Source organism: Oryx dammah, unplaced genomic scaffold (genome assembly GCF_014754425.2).
Source record: "Oryx dammah isolate SB20612 unplaced genomic scaffold, SCBI_Odam_1.1 HiC_scaffold_23, whole genome shotgun sequence".
NCBI lineage: Eukaryota > Metazoa > Chordata > Mammalia > Artiodactyla > Bovidae > Oryx > Oryx dammah.
The window spans coordinates 26255654-26269965 of record NW_024070207.1 but is presented as its reverse complement, the minus strand read 5'-3'; positions in this window follow the sequence as shown (position 1 = coordinate 26269965).

Sequence of the window (14312 nt, the reverse complement as noted above, 5' to 3'; positions counted from 1 at the left end):
TGAAGGCAGGAGGAGAAGGGGGTGACAGAGGATGAGATGGTTGGATCTCCTTGCAGTCCAAGGGACTCTCAAGAGTCTTCTCCAACACCACAGTTCAAAAGCATCGGTTCTTCTGTGATCAGTGTTCTTTATAGTCCAACTCTCACATCCATGCATGACCACTGGAAAAACCATAGCCTTGACTAGACAGACCTTTGTTGGCAAAGTACTGTCTCTGCTTTTTAATATGCTGTCTAGGTTGGTCATAACTTTCCTTCCAAGGAGCAAGTGTCTTTTAATTTCATGGCTGCAATCACCATCTGCAGTGATTTTGGAGTCCCAAAAAATAAAGTCTGCCACTGTTTGCACTGTTTCCCCATCTATTTGCCATGTTAAATAGTGATTTCCTGGTGGCTTAGTGGTAAAAAACCCACCTGCCAATGCAGAAGACTTGAGGTCAATCCCTGGGTCAGGGAGATCCCCTGGAGAAGGAAATAGCAACCCACTCCAGTATTCTTGCCTGGGAAATCCCATGGACAGAGGAGCCTGGTGGGCTACAGGAGTCGGAAACGACCTAGTGACTAAACAACAACAATATGTAAAATAGATAACAAATAAGGATCTACTGTATAGCACAGGGTTGTTGTTATTGTTGTTTAGTCGCTAGGTCATATCCAATTCTTTGTGACTCCATGGACTATAGCCCTCCAGGCTCCTCTGTCCATGGGGATTTCCCAGACAGGAATACTAGAGTGGGTTGCCATTCCCTTTTCCATGGATAGAACCTGGGTCTCCTGCATTGCAGATGGATTCTTTACCACTGAGCTACAGGAAACTCGAGACTCAATACTGTGTAATGGCCTATATGGGAAAATAATCTAAAACAAGTGGATATATGTATTTGTGTAACAGATTCACTTTGCTGTACACCTGAAACGAACACAACATTGTAAATCAACTCTACTCCAACAAAAATTAACTTTAAAAAATTCTTTGCATAGCAAAGGGTGTTCCCCACCCCTTGCCAATGATCCACTCATTTAATGTTTGAACTCCCAGACTGACGTCAACAGGAGAATGTGGATTCTAGGGTGAGTTGCATAGGCTGATATAATTACGCAAAAACAGCTGTGGGAAATCAAGGACTCACTGTGCGCCCTTCTCTTTCTGCACTGCCTGGTTTACATCTCACAGGAACCCCAAAGTGGGTTGCAGGGAGGAAGTAGGGCTCAAAGAGCCCCCAGCCAACCACAGCCCTAACCCTTGTGCACTTCATTGCCACACAAGATGCTAACTAGCTAGGTGGTCCTCACCGGATGTCAGGCATTGATTCATTCAATCCTGTATTGATTCGTTCAACCCTCACAACAACCCCAGGAAGTGGATTCTATGATTACCCCTACATCCCTATCTCACAGATGAAGCAGCTGAGGTATGGAGAGGTCAAGAAACTTGCTCAAGGTCACAAGCCAGGAAGCAGCAGATCTGGGATTTGATGCCAGATGAGTGACTGGGACTGTTGGCTCACCGATGTACGCTCTTCCCCATGACACTGTACTGCCTCTTGGTGTGGGGGCCATCTCAGGGCCCTTGAGGTGCCATGCTACCATAAATCCGGCCCATTCTTTCTTCTCCATGTTTCCCTGCTATTCCAGGTGGACTTGATCTTCCCAGTAACCACAGATGGAGGCTCTGGAGTCAGTCCTCGGTTCAAATGTCAGCTCTGTAACTCACCAGCTGTGTGATCTCTGTTTCTCTCTGTGCCTCAGTTTCCTGATCTGTAAAGTGGGGATAATAAAGCTAATGACCTCCTAGGGTGGCTCTGAGCATTTAGATCAAGGAGGGTAGATTCCCCCGCTACCACCACCTCCTCTTCTCCAGGCCAGCCCCAGCATCCTGCCAGGGAAACAGTGCTTCACGCCCTTGAACTTATCAGTCTCACCCTCCGTGTCTGTCTCTTCCTGTCCCCAAAGAAAGGCAGCCTTCAGTTACAGATTCCCTAGGCTTTTCAAAACTTGGTGATTACAATTCCTCCCAGGAGATCAGAGAAACCCATTTCCCTAGCATTCTGAGCAGGAATTCTATTGTCATTCGGTAAGTCAAACATGGCCAAGGTGGCCCAGCCCATCTCCCTTCCTCCCCACCCTGACTATAGGCAGAGAAAAGACAGCTTCACTGATACAAGCTCCAGCAGCTCCCCATGGCCAGAGCCTCCCAGGGAGGAATTCACAGCAAAGGCACCCATTTCAAATATTTATTTGGAATCTGAGAAGGCCTTGCCAACACCAATGATTGTGGAAGTGACCCTCTCCTTCTTGCCTTTTTCACAAAAAGTGCTTAAGTACTGGGCAGGGAATAAGAGTTATGCAGCATCTTTGCCCACCTTCCTGAATGTCTTTGTCCTGTAATTTTAGTCTCCTCTAGTGTAATGTCTCTTATCTTAAGCTTAGTAGGGTAGAGCATCAGGCTGCGTATAAGCAAGCAGTCAGACCCCTTTGCTTAGTTCTTCATCCACCCGGTTGAGCCCTAACCCTGGCCACTGACTATCCCTAGTCACATTCACAGGCTAAGTATACTGTCACAGGATGAGGGAACTCAAACCAAGAGAGGTAAAGCAACTTGGTCAGTATCACAGAGAACCAATCCTCCATTCCAGCCACATACTGACCATGAATTTCAGACACATTTTATATGGATGTGGGGACTTCCCTGGTGGTCCAGGGGCTAAGACTCTGAGCTCCCAATGCAGGGGGCCTGGGTTCAGTCCCTGGTCCAGGAACTAGATCCCACACATGCCACAACTATGAGCTTGCATGCCACAACTAAAGATCCATCATGGAAGTTTCCTGGTGGTTCAGTGGTTAAGATTCCATGTTTCCACTGCAGGGGACACAGGTTCAAGCCCTGGTCTGGGAAGACCCCACAGGCTGTGGGGCAGCTAAACCTGAGAGCCCTAAAGCCTGTGCTCCACAACAAGAGAAACCACCACAGTGAGAAATCTGCACCGCAACTAGAGAGTAGCCTCCGCTCTCCACAACTAGAGAAAAGCCTGCACAGCAGCAAATACCCAGCACAACTGTAAAAAAAATAAATTAAAAGATCAAAATAATAAAAAATAAGATCCAGTGTACTACAACTAAGACCCGGCACAGTCAAATACATAAATATTGTTTTAAAAACAAGTATATAGGAGAAGGAAATGGCAACCCACTCCAGTAGTCTTGCCTGGGAAATCCCATGGACAGAGGAGCCTGGCGGGCTACAGTCCGAAGGGTCACAAAGAGTTGGACACAACTGAGGGAGGAACCAGAGAAGGCGATGGCACCCCACTCCAGTACTCTTGCCTGGAAAATCCATGGACAGAGGAGCCTGGTGGGCTGCAGTCCATGGGGTCGCTAAGAGTCGGACGTGACTCAGTGACTTCCCTTTCACTTTTCACTTTCATGCATTGGAGAAGGAAATGGCAACCCACTCCAGTGTTCTTGCCTGGAGAATCCCAGGGACGGGGGAGCCTGGTGGGCTGCCATCTATGGGGTCGCACAGAGTCGGACACGACTGAAGTGACTTAGCAGCAGCAGCAGAGGGAGGAACAGATGCTGGCTGGAGGCTCCAGAGCTTTTGATGGTGGAGCCAGGACTGTGGCTGAGGACTCCCAGCTCCCAGGCCTCTCTCACCAGATAGGAGCATGGAAAACTAGAATCTAAAATATGCCCAAGGGCTTTCCTGGACGCTCAGTGGTAAACACTCACACCCCGCGCCCCCCCCCCCCCGCCCCCGCCAAAGCAAGGGATGCGAGTTCCATCCCCGCTCTGGGAAGACCCCATGTGGGGCAGAGCAGCTAAGCCCATGCATTACAGCCACTGGGCTGGTGCTCTAGAGCCCGGGAGCCACAACTACTGAGGTCTGTGGGCACCAGAGCCCATGCTCTGGAACAAGAGGAGCCACCGTGGTGAGAAGCCAACGCACTACCACTAGAGAAAAGCCCACGCAGCATGAAGACCCTGCACAACCATAAATAAATAAAATCATTAAAAAAAAACAAGTATATGGATGTATCAGTTGAAAGGGATCCCTGTTACTAACATTGCAACTCAAGGACAGGTGAGTGGCCAGCACATCTTTGTCTCTGAGGGGGACCCTGTCTTCCCACAGTGCTGGGGCTGTTAAAAAGTGTTCTTGCCTAGTGAGAGCGATTTCTATGATGAAAGAAATCAATACATTGCTATTGAATGCAGTCCAACTTCACTTACTCAAACTAATTGGAGGTAGCCCTTCAAATTAGTGAATCATTTGTATTGTAGGTTACTTGTAAAGAAACAAAGCTTTATTGCTTTGAATAATTCACGATCACTCCAAGTAGGCTAACAAATTGTAACTTAATCGAGCTCTTAGGAGACTTGCCTGAATGAAAAGATTCCCCAGCATCAATCATTTGTACACAAATGATGCTGCCAAAGGAATAACAAAGTTTGTTGCCTTGAAGTATGGAAACTCAGTGCATGGAGCCCATTTATTCAGATAACTCTTGCTGCTGAGAGTGAGCAAAGTAAGGCCAGGTAAGGCCCAAGCCATCCACACTTGGTACTCGTGGAGTGTCCTCTAATGAGGTTTTACTGTAAAAGGAAACAATCATAGAGTGACCTTAGGAGTAGCAGGTGCAATCTATCCACTGATGGAATAAAAGATAGTTTTGGAATACTGTCACTTCCTTTCATTTTTATTCCTGAGAAGACATTAAGGGGGAAAAAAGTTACCAATGCAAGTCAAGTACCTCAGCGCTTTGTCAAAACCCAGAACAAACATTAAAAGGAAAAAAATCTGAAGGTCGAGGAAGGGAAATAAACAAGAAGAGCAAGTAAAGCATGAATCATCCACCACCACCTGATGGTTCCTTAAAAATAAAACCAGGGAAGGAAGTAGAGTCCATGCCACAGCTTAGCATTTTGCTAGAGGACCTGGCACCGACTCTGCACCCTTTATCTCACAGAAGGAACTGACCTTTGGCTTTTGACTTGTATTGCCTTTTCCTCAAGGCCCCAGAGACCCCAGAATGAGATGACGGTCGCCCACAGTACTGGTACTCACCTCTCCCCTGGATGCTGGGAGTGGAGACAGAAGAAATGAATCCTATTTGCATCAAATTGAATTACTTACACCTTGTTTCCCAAAGATTTCAGGTGGCTTACAACAATAAAATAACATTAAAATAGAAACAGAGAGTCAGGAGTAGTGGAAATATCAATAGAACTTTTTAAAAGCCAAGTGTAAAATACCCTCAAGGCCATCTCGTGTTGAACCCCAGGGAGCTAAAAAGAACAGAGTTGAGATTCAATCTGGTTCAGTCCAATGGACCATCTCCTGAAAGAGCACAGGCTCCCCAGATGGACCAATCTTTAAGTGCAATCTTGGGCTAGATCACTAACCTCTCTGAGCCTCAGTTTCTTTAGAGAATTCAGTGAGATGATGCCTGCAAACCACTGAGCTCCGCTGTCTGGCAGAGAACACATGCTCAATAAATGGTAGCTGTGAGGACTCACACGAAGACAGCCTCACATTAGGCAATGCAAAGCATTTGCCCATGATGGCTCTTGTCTGATTCTCACACCATCCAGGACCTGGGCCCAGGATCACAGAAAAGGGAAGCAGAAAAGGGTGGGATGTTTTAGGGCAAGCATCCTGCAGGCCGTGGTACCTCTGAAGGATGGATGGGATTGTCAGAGATGGAAGTGCAGTATGGCCGCGGAATGAGGCAGTACTGTATAGGGACAGTAAGAAGACCCTCCCTAGAGCAGAGGAACAGGTAGGAAATAAGAGAGGGGAGGGGGGATAGGGCAGGATGGGCTTGCGGAATTGCTTGACTCTGGCCAGATGGTGAAGGAATTTGGATCCCATTTAACAGGAAACGGGGAGTCATTGAAAGATTTTGAGCAGGTTGAGCAGGGAAGGATGTGACATGTTGAAAGGGATGTTTTCAAAGGTGGAGTCCGTCTGCGGCTGTCTGCCCTGTGCAGGCTAAGGTGGGGGTTGGGAGGAGGCAGAGATGGCAGGCCAGCTCCAGGGACCCAAGGAAGAGACAGATGGCAAGAGCTCAAGCTGAGGCGGTGGGGATGGAGAAGGCAGGCGATGCCCAGTCCCAGTGAGAGGGGCACATATTGTGCATAACATGCCATGAAAGCAGGAACAGTGTTCACTTTGCTCATCATGGTATCCCCAGGATCTAGCATAGTGCTTGGCACAGAGTAGGGGATCAGCAAGTATTGAATGAATGAATGAATGTGTTTCTGCATGCCTCCATGCAGACAGATACTGAATAAGCATAGTACAAGGAAAACAAAATAGATGATCATCCTCCCAAAATCTCATTGTTTTCACTTTCTTTCACTGTTCCTGGACCTACGTTGACAGTCTGATATAGGAAGGTGTCCCAGGAAAGCCAGAGCAGGCTGAGAAAGACGCCACTTAAAGCAGAACACGTATTGACATTAATGTTCTGTAGGAAGCATACCAAATACATTCCAATATACTTTGAAAACATCCCAACTTACTCACTTCAGTTCCACCCCTAAATTCAAGCTTTTTCGGTCCCTTGAAAGCTTCCCTACTTCGTGAATCATCTTCATTCCACAGCCTGAGGGAGAGTGATCCCAAGAGCATGTCCCTTCTCTGAACAGCTTCCCCAGCCCAGTTTGAAATTAGGATCCCGAGTACTCTTTTAGGTTTCTCTTCCCCACCCCAACTCCAACCCAGGGAACTGTGATAGAATCAACCTCTGCTGCCCTCTGCTGTCTAGCCCCAGGCATGCAGGCTCCACTTGGGCAGGTTCAGTCTCCCCAGCCCCTAGCTGCCACCCTGAGCTCAGGAGCACAGTGCTAACGTCGTCTGCAATATTTGCCCTCAACCCTAATCAATACGAACGCGCACTTAGTCTTTCCTATTCAGACCCAACACCGTTCCCAAGCCACAGCGGCAATGGTCCATGAGTTTGGAGCTGCTGCCTTCAGCAAAGAAAGAGAGCTGCTCGAGCCAGCCATGTTCCCATCTATGGCTCATTCTTAAAGGTTCCACAGTCATTTGTTGATCCTGAGCCTTTGCTGTGCTAAATGTTGCATATGCATCATCTTAATGAATCCTGGCCACAACCTTGTAAATAGGTAAAATTATGATCTCCTCACATGCCGTAACTAAAGATCCCACATGCTGCAACCAAGATCAAAGCTCCTACGTGCCGCAACTAAGACCCAGCGCAACCAAATAAATAAATAATTTTTTAAAGTTATTGTCATCTCCATTTTACGGAAGAAAGTGAGGCTCAGAGAAGTGAATGTCTTGCCTAAGGTCACAGAGCCAGGGAATGGCAGAGATGGAGCAATTGCCACCAATCCTAACTGCTTTGCCTGCCTCTACTCTCTTCCCCTCAAACTGCCCTCCACACCATAGTCGGTGGGTGAGAACACAGACTTTGGAGCTGCTCTAGCAGCTCACCTTCTTGGCTGAAGAAAACAGCTCCAAGCTCATGGACCACAGCAGCTGGGGCTTGGGTACGTCAGTTCTGATTATGGAAGATTGTATGTGTGTCTGTGCTGATCAGTGGAGACTGCAGATGCTTCGGAAGACAACCACAAAGATCTTCAAAAGTATTAAGAGGTGGAATTGACAAAATATGGTACCTGACTAACTGTGAGGGCAGGGGGGAGTGAAGGGTCTGAAGTGGTTGTCAATGTTCTGGCTGTGGCAACTGGGTGGCTAGGGATGCCAGTCACAGAGTTGGGAACTTGGAGATGCTGGATGAAAAACTTGTTGGGGTACAGGAGAAATGAAGAGATCCATTTTGGAAATGGTGAGTATGAGAGATCCAAGGGGAAATGGTCCAGGGGCAATTGGTTTTATGAGTCTTGAGCTCAGAAAAGAGGTGTGGACTGGCATCCCCTTGGTAGATCAGTGAGATTGTCCAGGGAGAGTGAGATACAAGAGAAAAGAAGATGGCTGAGGGCAAGGCATCAAAATTTAAGGTGGAGAATATAAAGCAGTGTAGGGAGAGGACTAAGAAGCAACCATGGACAACCAGGAAAAATTGTCAAGGACATCAAAGAAAGGGAACGTTTAAAGGAGGGGACATTTCTACTAGATCAACTACCACAGAGAGGTCAGCGCCCTTAAAATGGTCTTTTAAATTTTGTCACTAGAAGGCTATTCTGGTTATCTATTGCTATTTTTCTTTTTTAAGAAAGTCACTCTAAAACTTAACGGCTTAAAACAACAAAAATCACTGTATTATCAGTTCTGCTCGCTTTTGTAGTTTGTACGCATTGGGAATTTGGGGCACTGAGCAGTCAGGCTCAGGGTCTCTCGCACAATCGCAGTTAAAGTGACTGGAGCTAGAACGCTGGGTAACAGAGGCGGTGGAGCAGCTGAGGCCTAGCCAGGCAGCTCTCTTTCTCCGTGTGGTCTCAGGGCCCATCCAAACCACGTGTCTGCATGGGCTACCTTGAGCTTTCTCACAGTGTAGAGGTCTCGGGCTATATATAGGTGGGCTGCTGACATGGCAGCTGAAGGCTTTCAAAGTGAGGCTTCTGTATTTATATATGCCAGAAACAAACAATCCAAGAAGAACTTAAAATAATTCCAATTATAATAGCATGCAAAAAGATAAAATATACATCAGTAAATATAGCCAATGAAGTGAAAGACATGTATACTGAAAAGTACAAAACATTGCTTACAAGAATTAAAGAACACCTAAATAAATGGAAAGATATTCTGTGTTCCCGGATTAGAAGACTTAATACTGTTAAGATGGCAATACTGCCCAAAGTGATCAACACGATTCCTGTCAAAATTCCAGTGGCCTTTTCATAAATAGAGACACATAGAGAACAAACATCTGAACACCAAGAGGGAAAGAGGAGGTGGGATGAACTGGGAGGTTGGGATTGACATATATACACTTCTTGTTGTTGTTACTCAGTCGCCCAGTTGTGTCTAACTCTTTGTATAAAGAGTGTCTGACTCTACTTATAAAACCTACTGTACAGCACAGGAACTCTACTCAAAGCTCTGTGGTGACCTAAACAGGAAGGAAATCACAAAAAAAAGGGGGGGGATATATGTATATGTATAGCTGTTTCACTTTGCTGTACAGAAGAAACTAACACAACATTGTAAAGCAACTATACTCCAATAAAAATTAATTTTAAAAAGTTCTAATGGCCTATTTTGCAGAACTGGGAAAGCTGAGCATCGAATCCCTGTAGAATCATAAGGGGCCTTGAGAGCTAAAACAAACTTGAGAAAGAATAAAGTTGAAGTGCTCACATTTCCCATTTTCTAAACTTACTAGAAAGCTAGAATAACTAAAGCAGTGTGATACTGGCATAAACACACACATATAAGCCAATAGAATAAAATTGAGAGTCCAGAAATAAACACATATCTATGACCAATACATTTTCAATAAGGATACCAAGGCTATTATATAAAAATTAACTCAAAATGAATCAATGATGTAAATATAAAAGAAATAATTATAAAACCCTGAGAACAAAACATAGAGGTAAATCTTCATGGCCTCCCAGATTTGACAATGGATTTTTAGCTGTGACACCAAAAGTACAAGCAACAAAGAAAAAATAGATTAATTGAATTTCATCATAATGTAAAACTTTTGTTTATCAAAGGGCATATCAAGAAAGTGAAAAGGTAACCTACAGAATGGGAGAAAATATTTACAAACCATGAATCTGATAAGGGTTTAGTGTCCAGAATATATAAAAACTCTTACAAGTCAACAAACCAATCTTGAAATGAGTAAGATACTTGAATAGGCATTTCTACAAGATATACAAATAGCCAAAAGGCACTTGAACAGATGCTCAGCATTATCAGTCATTAGGAAAATGTGAATCAGAACCATGAGCTACCACTTCACACTCCCATTAGCATGTCTCTAATTTTAAAAACGGAAAATAACAAGGCTGTGGAGAAACTGAAACCCTCATACATTGCTAGTAGGAACGTAAAAAGGTGTGAAAAATACTTTGGTGGTTCCTTGAAAAGTTAAACATAATTACCATATGACACAGCAATTCGAATCACTCCTAGGCATAAGCGCAGAAGAATTAAAAACTGGTGTTAAACAAAAACTTGTACATGAATGTTCCTGGCAGAACTCTTCACAATGGCCAAAAGGTGGAAATAACCCAAATTTGGATTGGATCTATGGATGAGCAAATTGTGATATATCTATACAATGAAATATTACTCAACCATAAAAAGAATGAAGTACTGATACAAGCTATTGATCCAACTTGCATGAACCTGGAAGACATTATGCTAAGTTAACGAAGCCAGACACAAAAGATCACATAATGTATGATTCCAATTATTTGAAATTTCCAGAATAGGTAAATCTACAGAGAGAGAAAGTAGATTAGTGGTTGCCAAGGATGGGAAGATGAGAGGGAGGAATGAGGTGTAACTGTTTAAAGGGTGTGGGGTTTCATCTTGGAGTGGTGGAAATGTTTTGAACTAGATAAAGGTGGTGGTTGCACAATGCTGTAAATGTACTAAATGACACTGAATTACTCACTTTAAAATGATTAATTATATATTATGTGAATTTCACCTCCATTAAAAAAATGTTCCAGCAAACAGGGCAGAAGCCATATAGTCTTTTCTGACCTCTCCTCAGAAGCCACATGGTGTCACTTTCATCACATGCTATTGGCCAAAATTGTCACAAAAACCTGTTCAGCTTCAAAGGGAATAGACACAGTCCCTCAGTCTCCATGGGGGAACACCCAAATCTCCAAAGCTCATGGCTGACTCTAACAAGAGCAGCTGGAGTGGAGTGGTAGGGGCTAAAATCGGGCCACAGTGGAGGAGGATCAGGATGGAAAAGATAACCAAAGGGCATAAAATACCCGAATCAATAAAAAGACATGAAATGTTCCAGAATAAAAAGAAGTCATCTTAGAAAGACAAACACTTCCCCCAGATTAACCCATACATTTAAGGCAATCTCAACCTGAATCATGACATAGATTTTTAAGGGACCTGAGGAGCTGACCTTGAGATCGTGTAGAGCAGAAAATATGTAATTATGGCAAAAGAATTTGAAAAGGGCTGGGAGGGGGAAGGCTTGCACTACCGGCTCTCCAAACGCAACACAGATTCTACTAATTAAAAGAGTGTGGGACTTCCCTGGTGGTCCGGTGGTTAAGAATCCACCTGCCAAGGCAGGAGACATGGGTTCCATCTCTGGTCTGGGAAAATGCCACGTGTCATCAGGCGACTAAGCCCATGCGCCACTACTGAGTCCTTGAACTCGAGCCTGTGCTCCGCCACAAGAGAAGTCACCCCAATGGGAAGCTCGTGCACCACAGTGATGAGTAGCCCCTGCTAGGCACAACTAGAGAAATCTCACGTGCAGCAACAAAGACCCAAGGCAGCCAAAAATAAATTACAAAAAAATTTTTTTTAAAGAGTGTGATGGCACAGTAACAAACAGATCAATGGAAGAAAACAGTCTAGTACAGTCCCAGGTATGTATGAGAATACGATACACACTAAAAAGGCATTGCACGTCAGTGAAGAAAGGTATACTAGTCAATGGGCTTCCCTGGCGGCTCAGACGATAAAGAATCTGCCTGCCATTCAGGAGACCCAGGTTCAATCCCTGGGTCAGGAAGATCCTGGAGGAGGGCATGGCAACCCACTCCAGTATTCGTGCCTGGAGAATCCCATGGACGGAGGAACATGTCAGGCTACAGTCCGTGGGGTCACAAAGAGTCAGACACGACTGAAGTGACTGAGCATGCACACACGTACACTAGTCAATAAATGGTGTTGCGACAATTAGTTCTCAAAATGGGGGGAGGGGAAAGCCACAGTACTATTGGATTTGTACCTCTTACCATATTCAAACATAAATTCCAGATGAAATAATAAGCTATAAGCACACATGCACTCATAAGAAATAATCTAAAACTCTGAAGAAAATATGAGATAACATTTCCTTTTCAAGTAAGTCACAAATTCTAGAAATTATAAAATAATCTCTTGATAGATTCTTTTGACTACATAAAAAATTTAAGTCTTTTAAATCAAAAACAGACAAAGCTAAAAGGAAGAAAATATTTGTGGTTTATAAATATTTGTCATATGTCAGATAATGGAAAAATATGCAAAGTATATAAAGATTTCTTTTTTAGCCATGCCATGCAGCATGTGAAATCTTAGTTCCCTTACCAGACACTGAATCCACGCCCCCTGCAGTGGAAGCTTGGAGTCTTAACCACTGAACCACCAAGTAAGTCCCAAAGATTTTTTTTTTTAATCAATAAGAAAAAGACAAACCACCCAATAGGAAAATGAGCCAAGGCTTTCCTTGGTACTCAGAATGAAAAAAGTAAAGGGCAAATAAAAGCGTATAAAACATATAAAAATATAATTAACCTTTACTAGCAATCAGGTAAGTGTAAATAAAAGAATGTGAGGCTAATTTTCACCCATCAAACTGACAAAATTTTAAAACACTGAAGAGGGACTTCCCTGGTGGTGTAACTGTAAGGGTTAATTTTGAATTCACACTGGATCTGCTTCTGTGACTGTAAGTAACCCTTATTTTGTCATTTTTGTTATTATAGGCATACATAATGACCTGCCTCAGGGAGATAACCTAAACCCACCCACCTGTGAAGGGCTGTGACATTCTTGAATTCTTTATGTGGCAAATGGCACTGTGCCCCTCGTCTGCTGTTTACTGGCATGGCTCAGAAATTCACATTTGGGGAGGCCTGAATCACAGATAGATGTGGCATCTTTGTTGATATGATAGGAGATACTCCGTTTCACACCACCCATGAAATGGCTGTAAGGAAGTGAAAGTAACACATCCTCCTGCCTGAGGCTTACCATTCAAGGAGATTTTATTTGAAGGATATCTCCTAGAGAATTGAATGGTCTTTTTACTTTGTTTCCTCACCTCCCTCATCTCTGATTCATAAAAGAACTTGGCTTCCAGGCCCCAACAAGATGGTTCTTTTGAGATGCTGGCTTTCCAAATAAAGTATTCCTTGCCTCAACCCCTGGTCTCTCAGATTTATTGGCCTATCCTGCAGTGAGCAGAGAGCTTGGACCCTGGTAACAGCAGCCCAAAGGTTAAGACTTCACTTTCCAATGCAGGGAGTGTGGGTTCGATCCCTGGTTGGGAAGCTAAGGTCTTGCATGACTTTGTGCCAAAATATAAACAGAAATATAAACAAAATATAAAACAGAAGCAATATTGTAGCAAATTCAAAAAAGTTTTTAAAAATGGTTCACATCAAAATAAAAAATAAAACATTGGTGAGATCTAGTGTTGATGAGATTGTAGAAACAATTATTTTCATACCCTGTGGTAGGAGTGTGAACTGGTACAGCTGTTCTTGGAAGGCAATTCAGCAGAATATATTAAAGTGAAAAATGTACACTTTTCTACTTCTAGATATGGGAACAAGAAAGGGAGCTAAGGCAGGATAAGTAAAAGGATTGCCAGGAAGCATCGAGAGACCTGCTGAGGTTGGACACCATGTATTCGGAGTGGCTCCAACCAATAGAGTTGTGATATTTTCTCCTGTGGAGAAGACACGTGGTTCAAAAGTCCTGGGGTTCACTCAGTCATTAAACAAATATCTGAGTGCCTACTAAGTGCTAGGCAGTGTTCTGGGCTCTGGGATACAGCAGTGAACAAGATAAGCAGGGTCCCTGCTCTCGTGGAGTTTGCATACTAGTAAGAGAGATGGACAAAAATAAACAGATACAAAATATAATGTCAGGTAGACGCTCTGAAGATAAAGCAGAATAAGGGGATACAGAATGACAGAGGTACTGTTTAGATAATGAGATTAGGGAAAGCCTCTCTGCAGAGGTGATATGTGAATGGAAGTCTGAATGAAGTAGAGTGAGCCATGTTGATATTTGAAAAAAGAGCATACCTATTAGTGGAACAGTGTATGTAAAGGCCTTGCAATAGAAGCACACTTTGCTTGAGCATGGAGACTGGCAGGATGGATGTGGTGGAAGGAGGAAGGGACAGGAGAGTTAAATGTGCTGGTAAAAAGGCTGCAGTGATGGGTTCCATCATTTGAACCTAAGGAGGGAAGAGAGACCAGGGGATGCTGATAAATGGAGAGGGAGAGCATAGGGAAGTTTGGTGACAGGAAGTTTTGGTGACGTTGAAAAGCAGGTGTAATAGAAACGAGGGAAGGAGAACTATTGCCAGAGGGTAAGAGGATGTGGTCAGAAAATGGGAGGCCAGAGTTCATATCAGAGGATGGTGATCCCAAGAAATGATA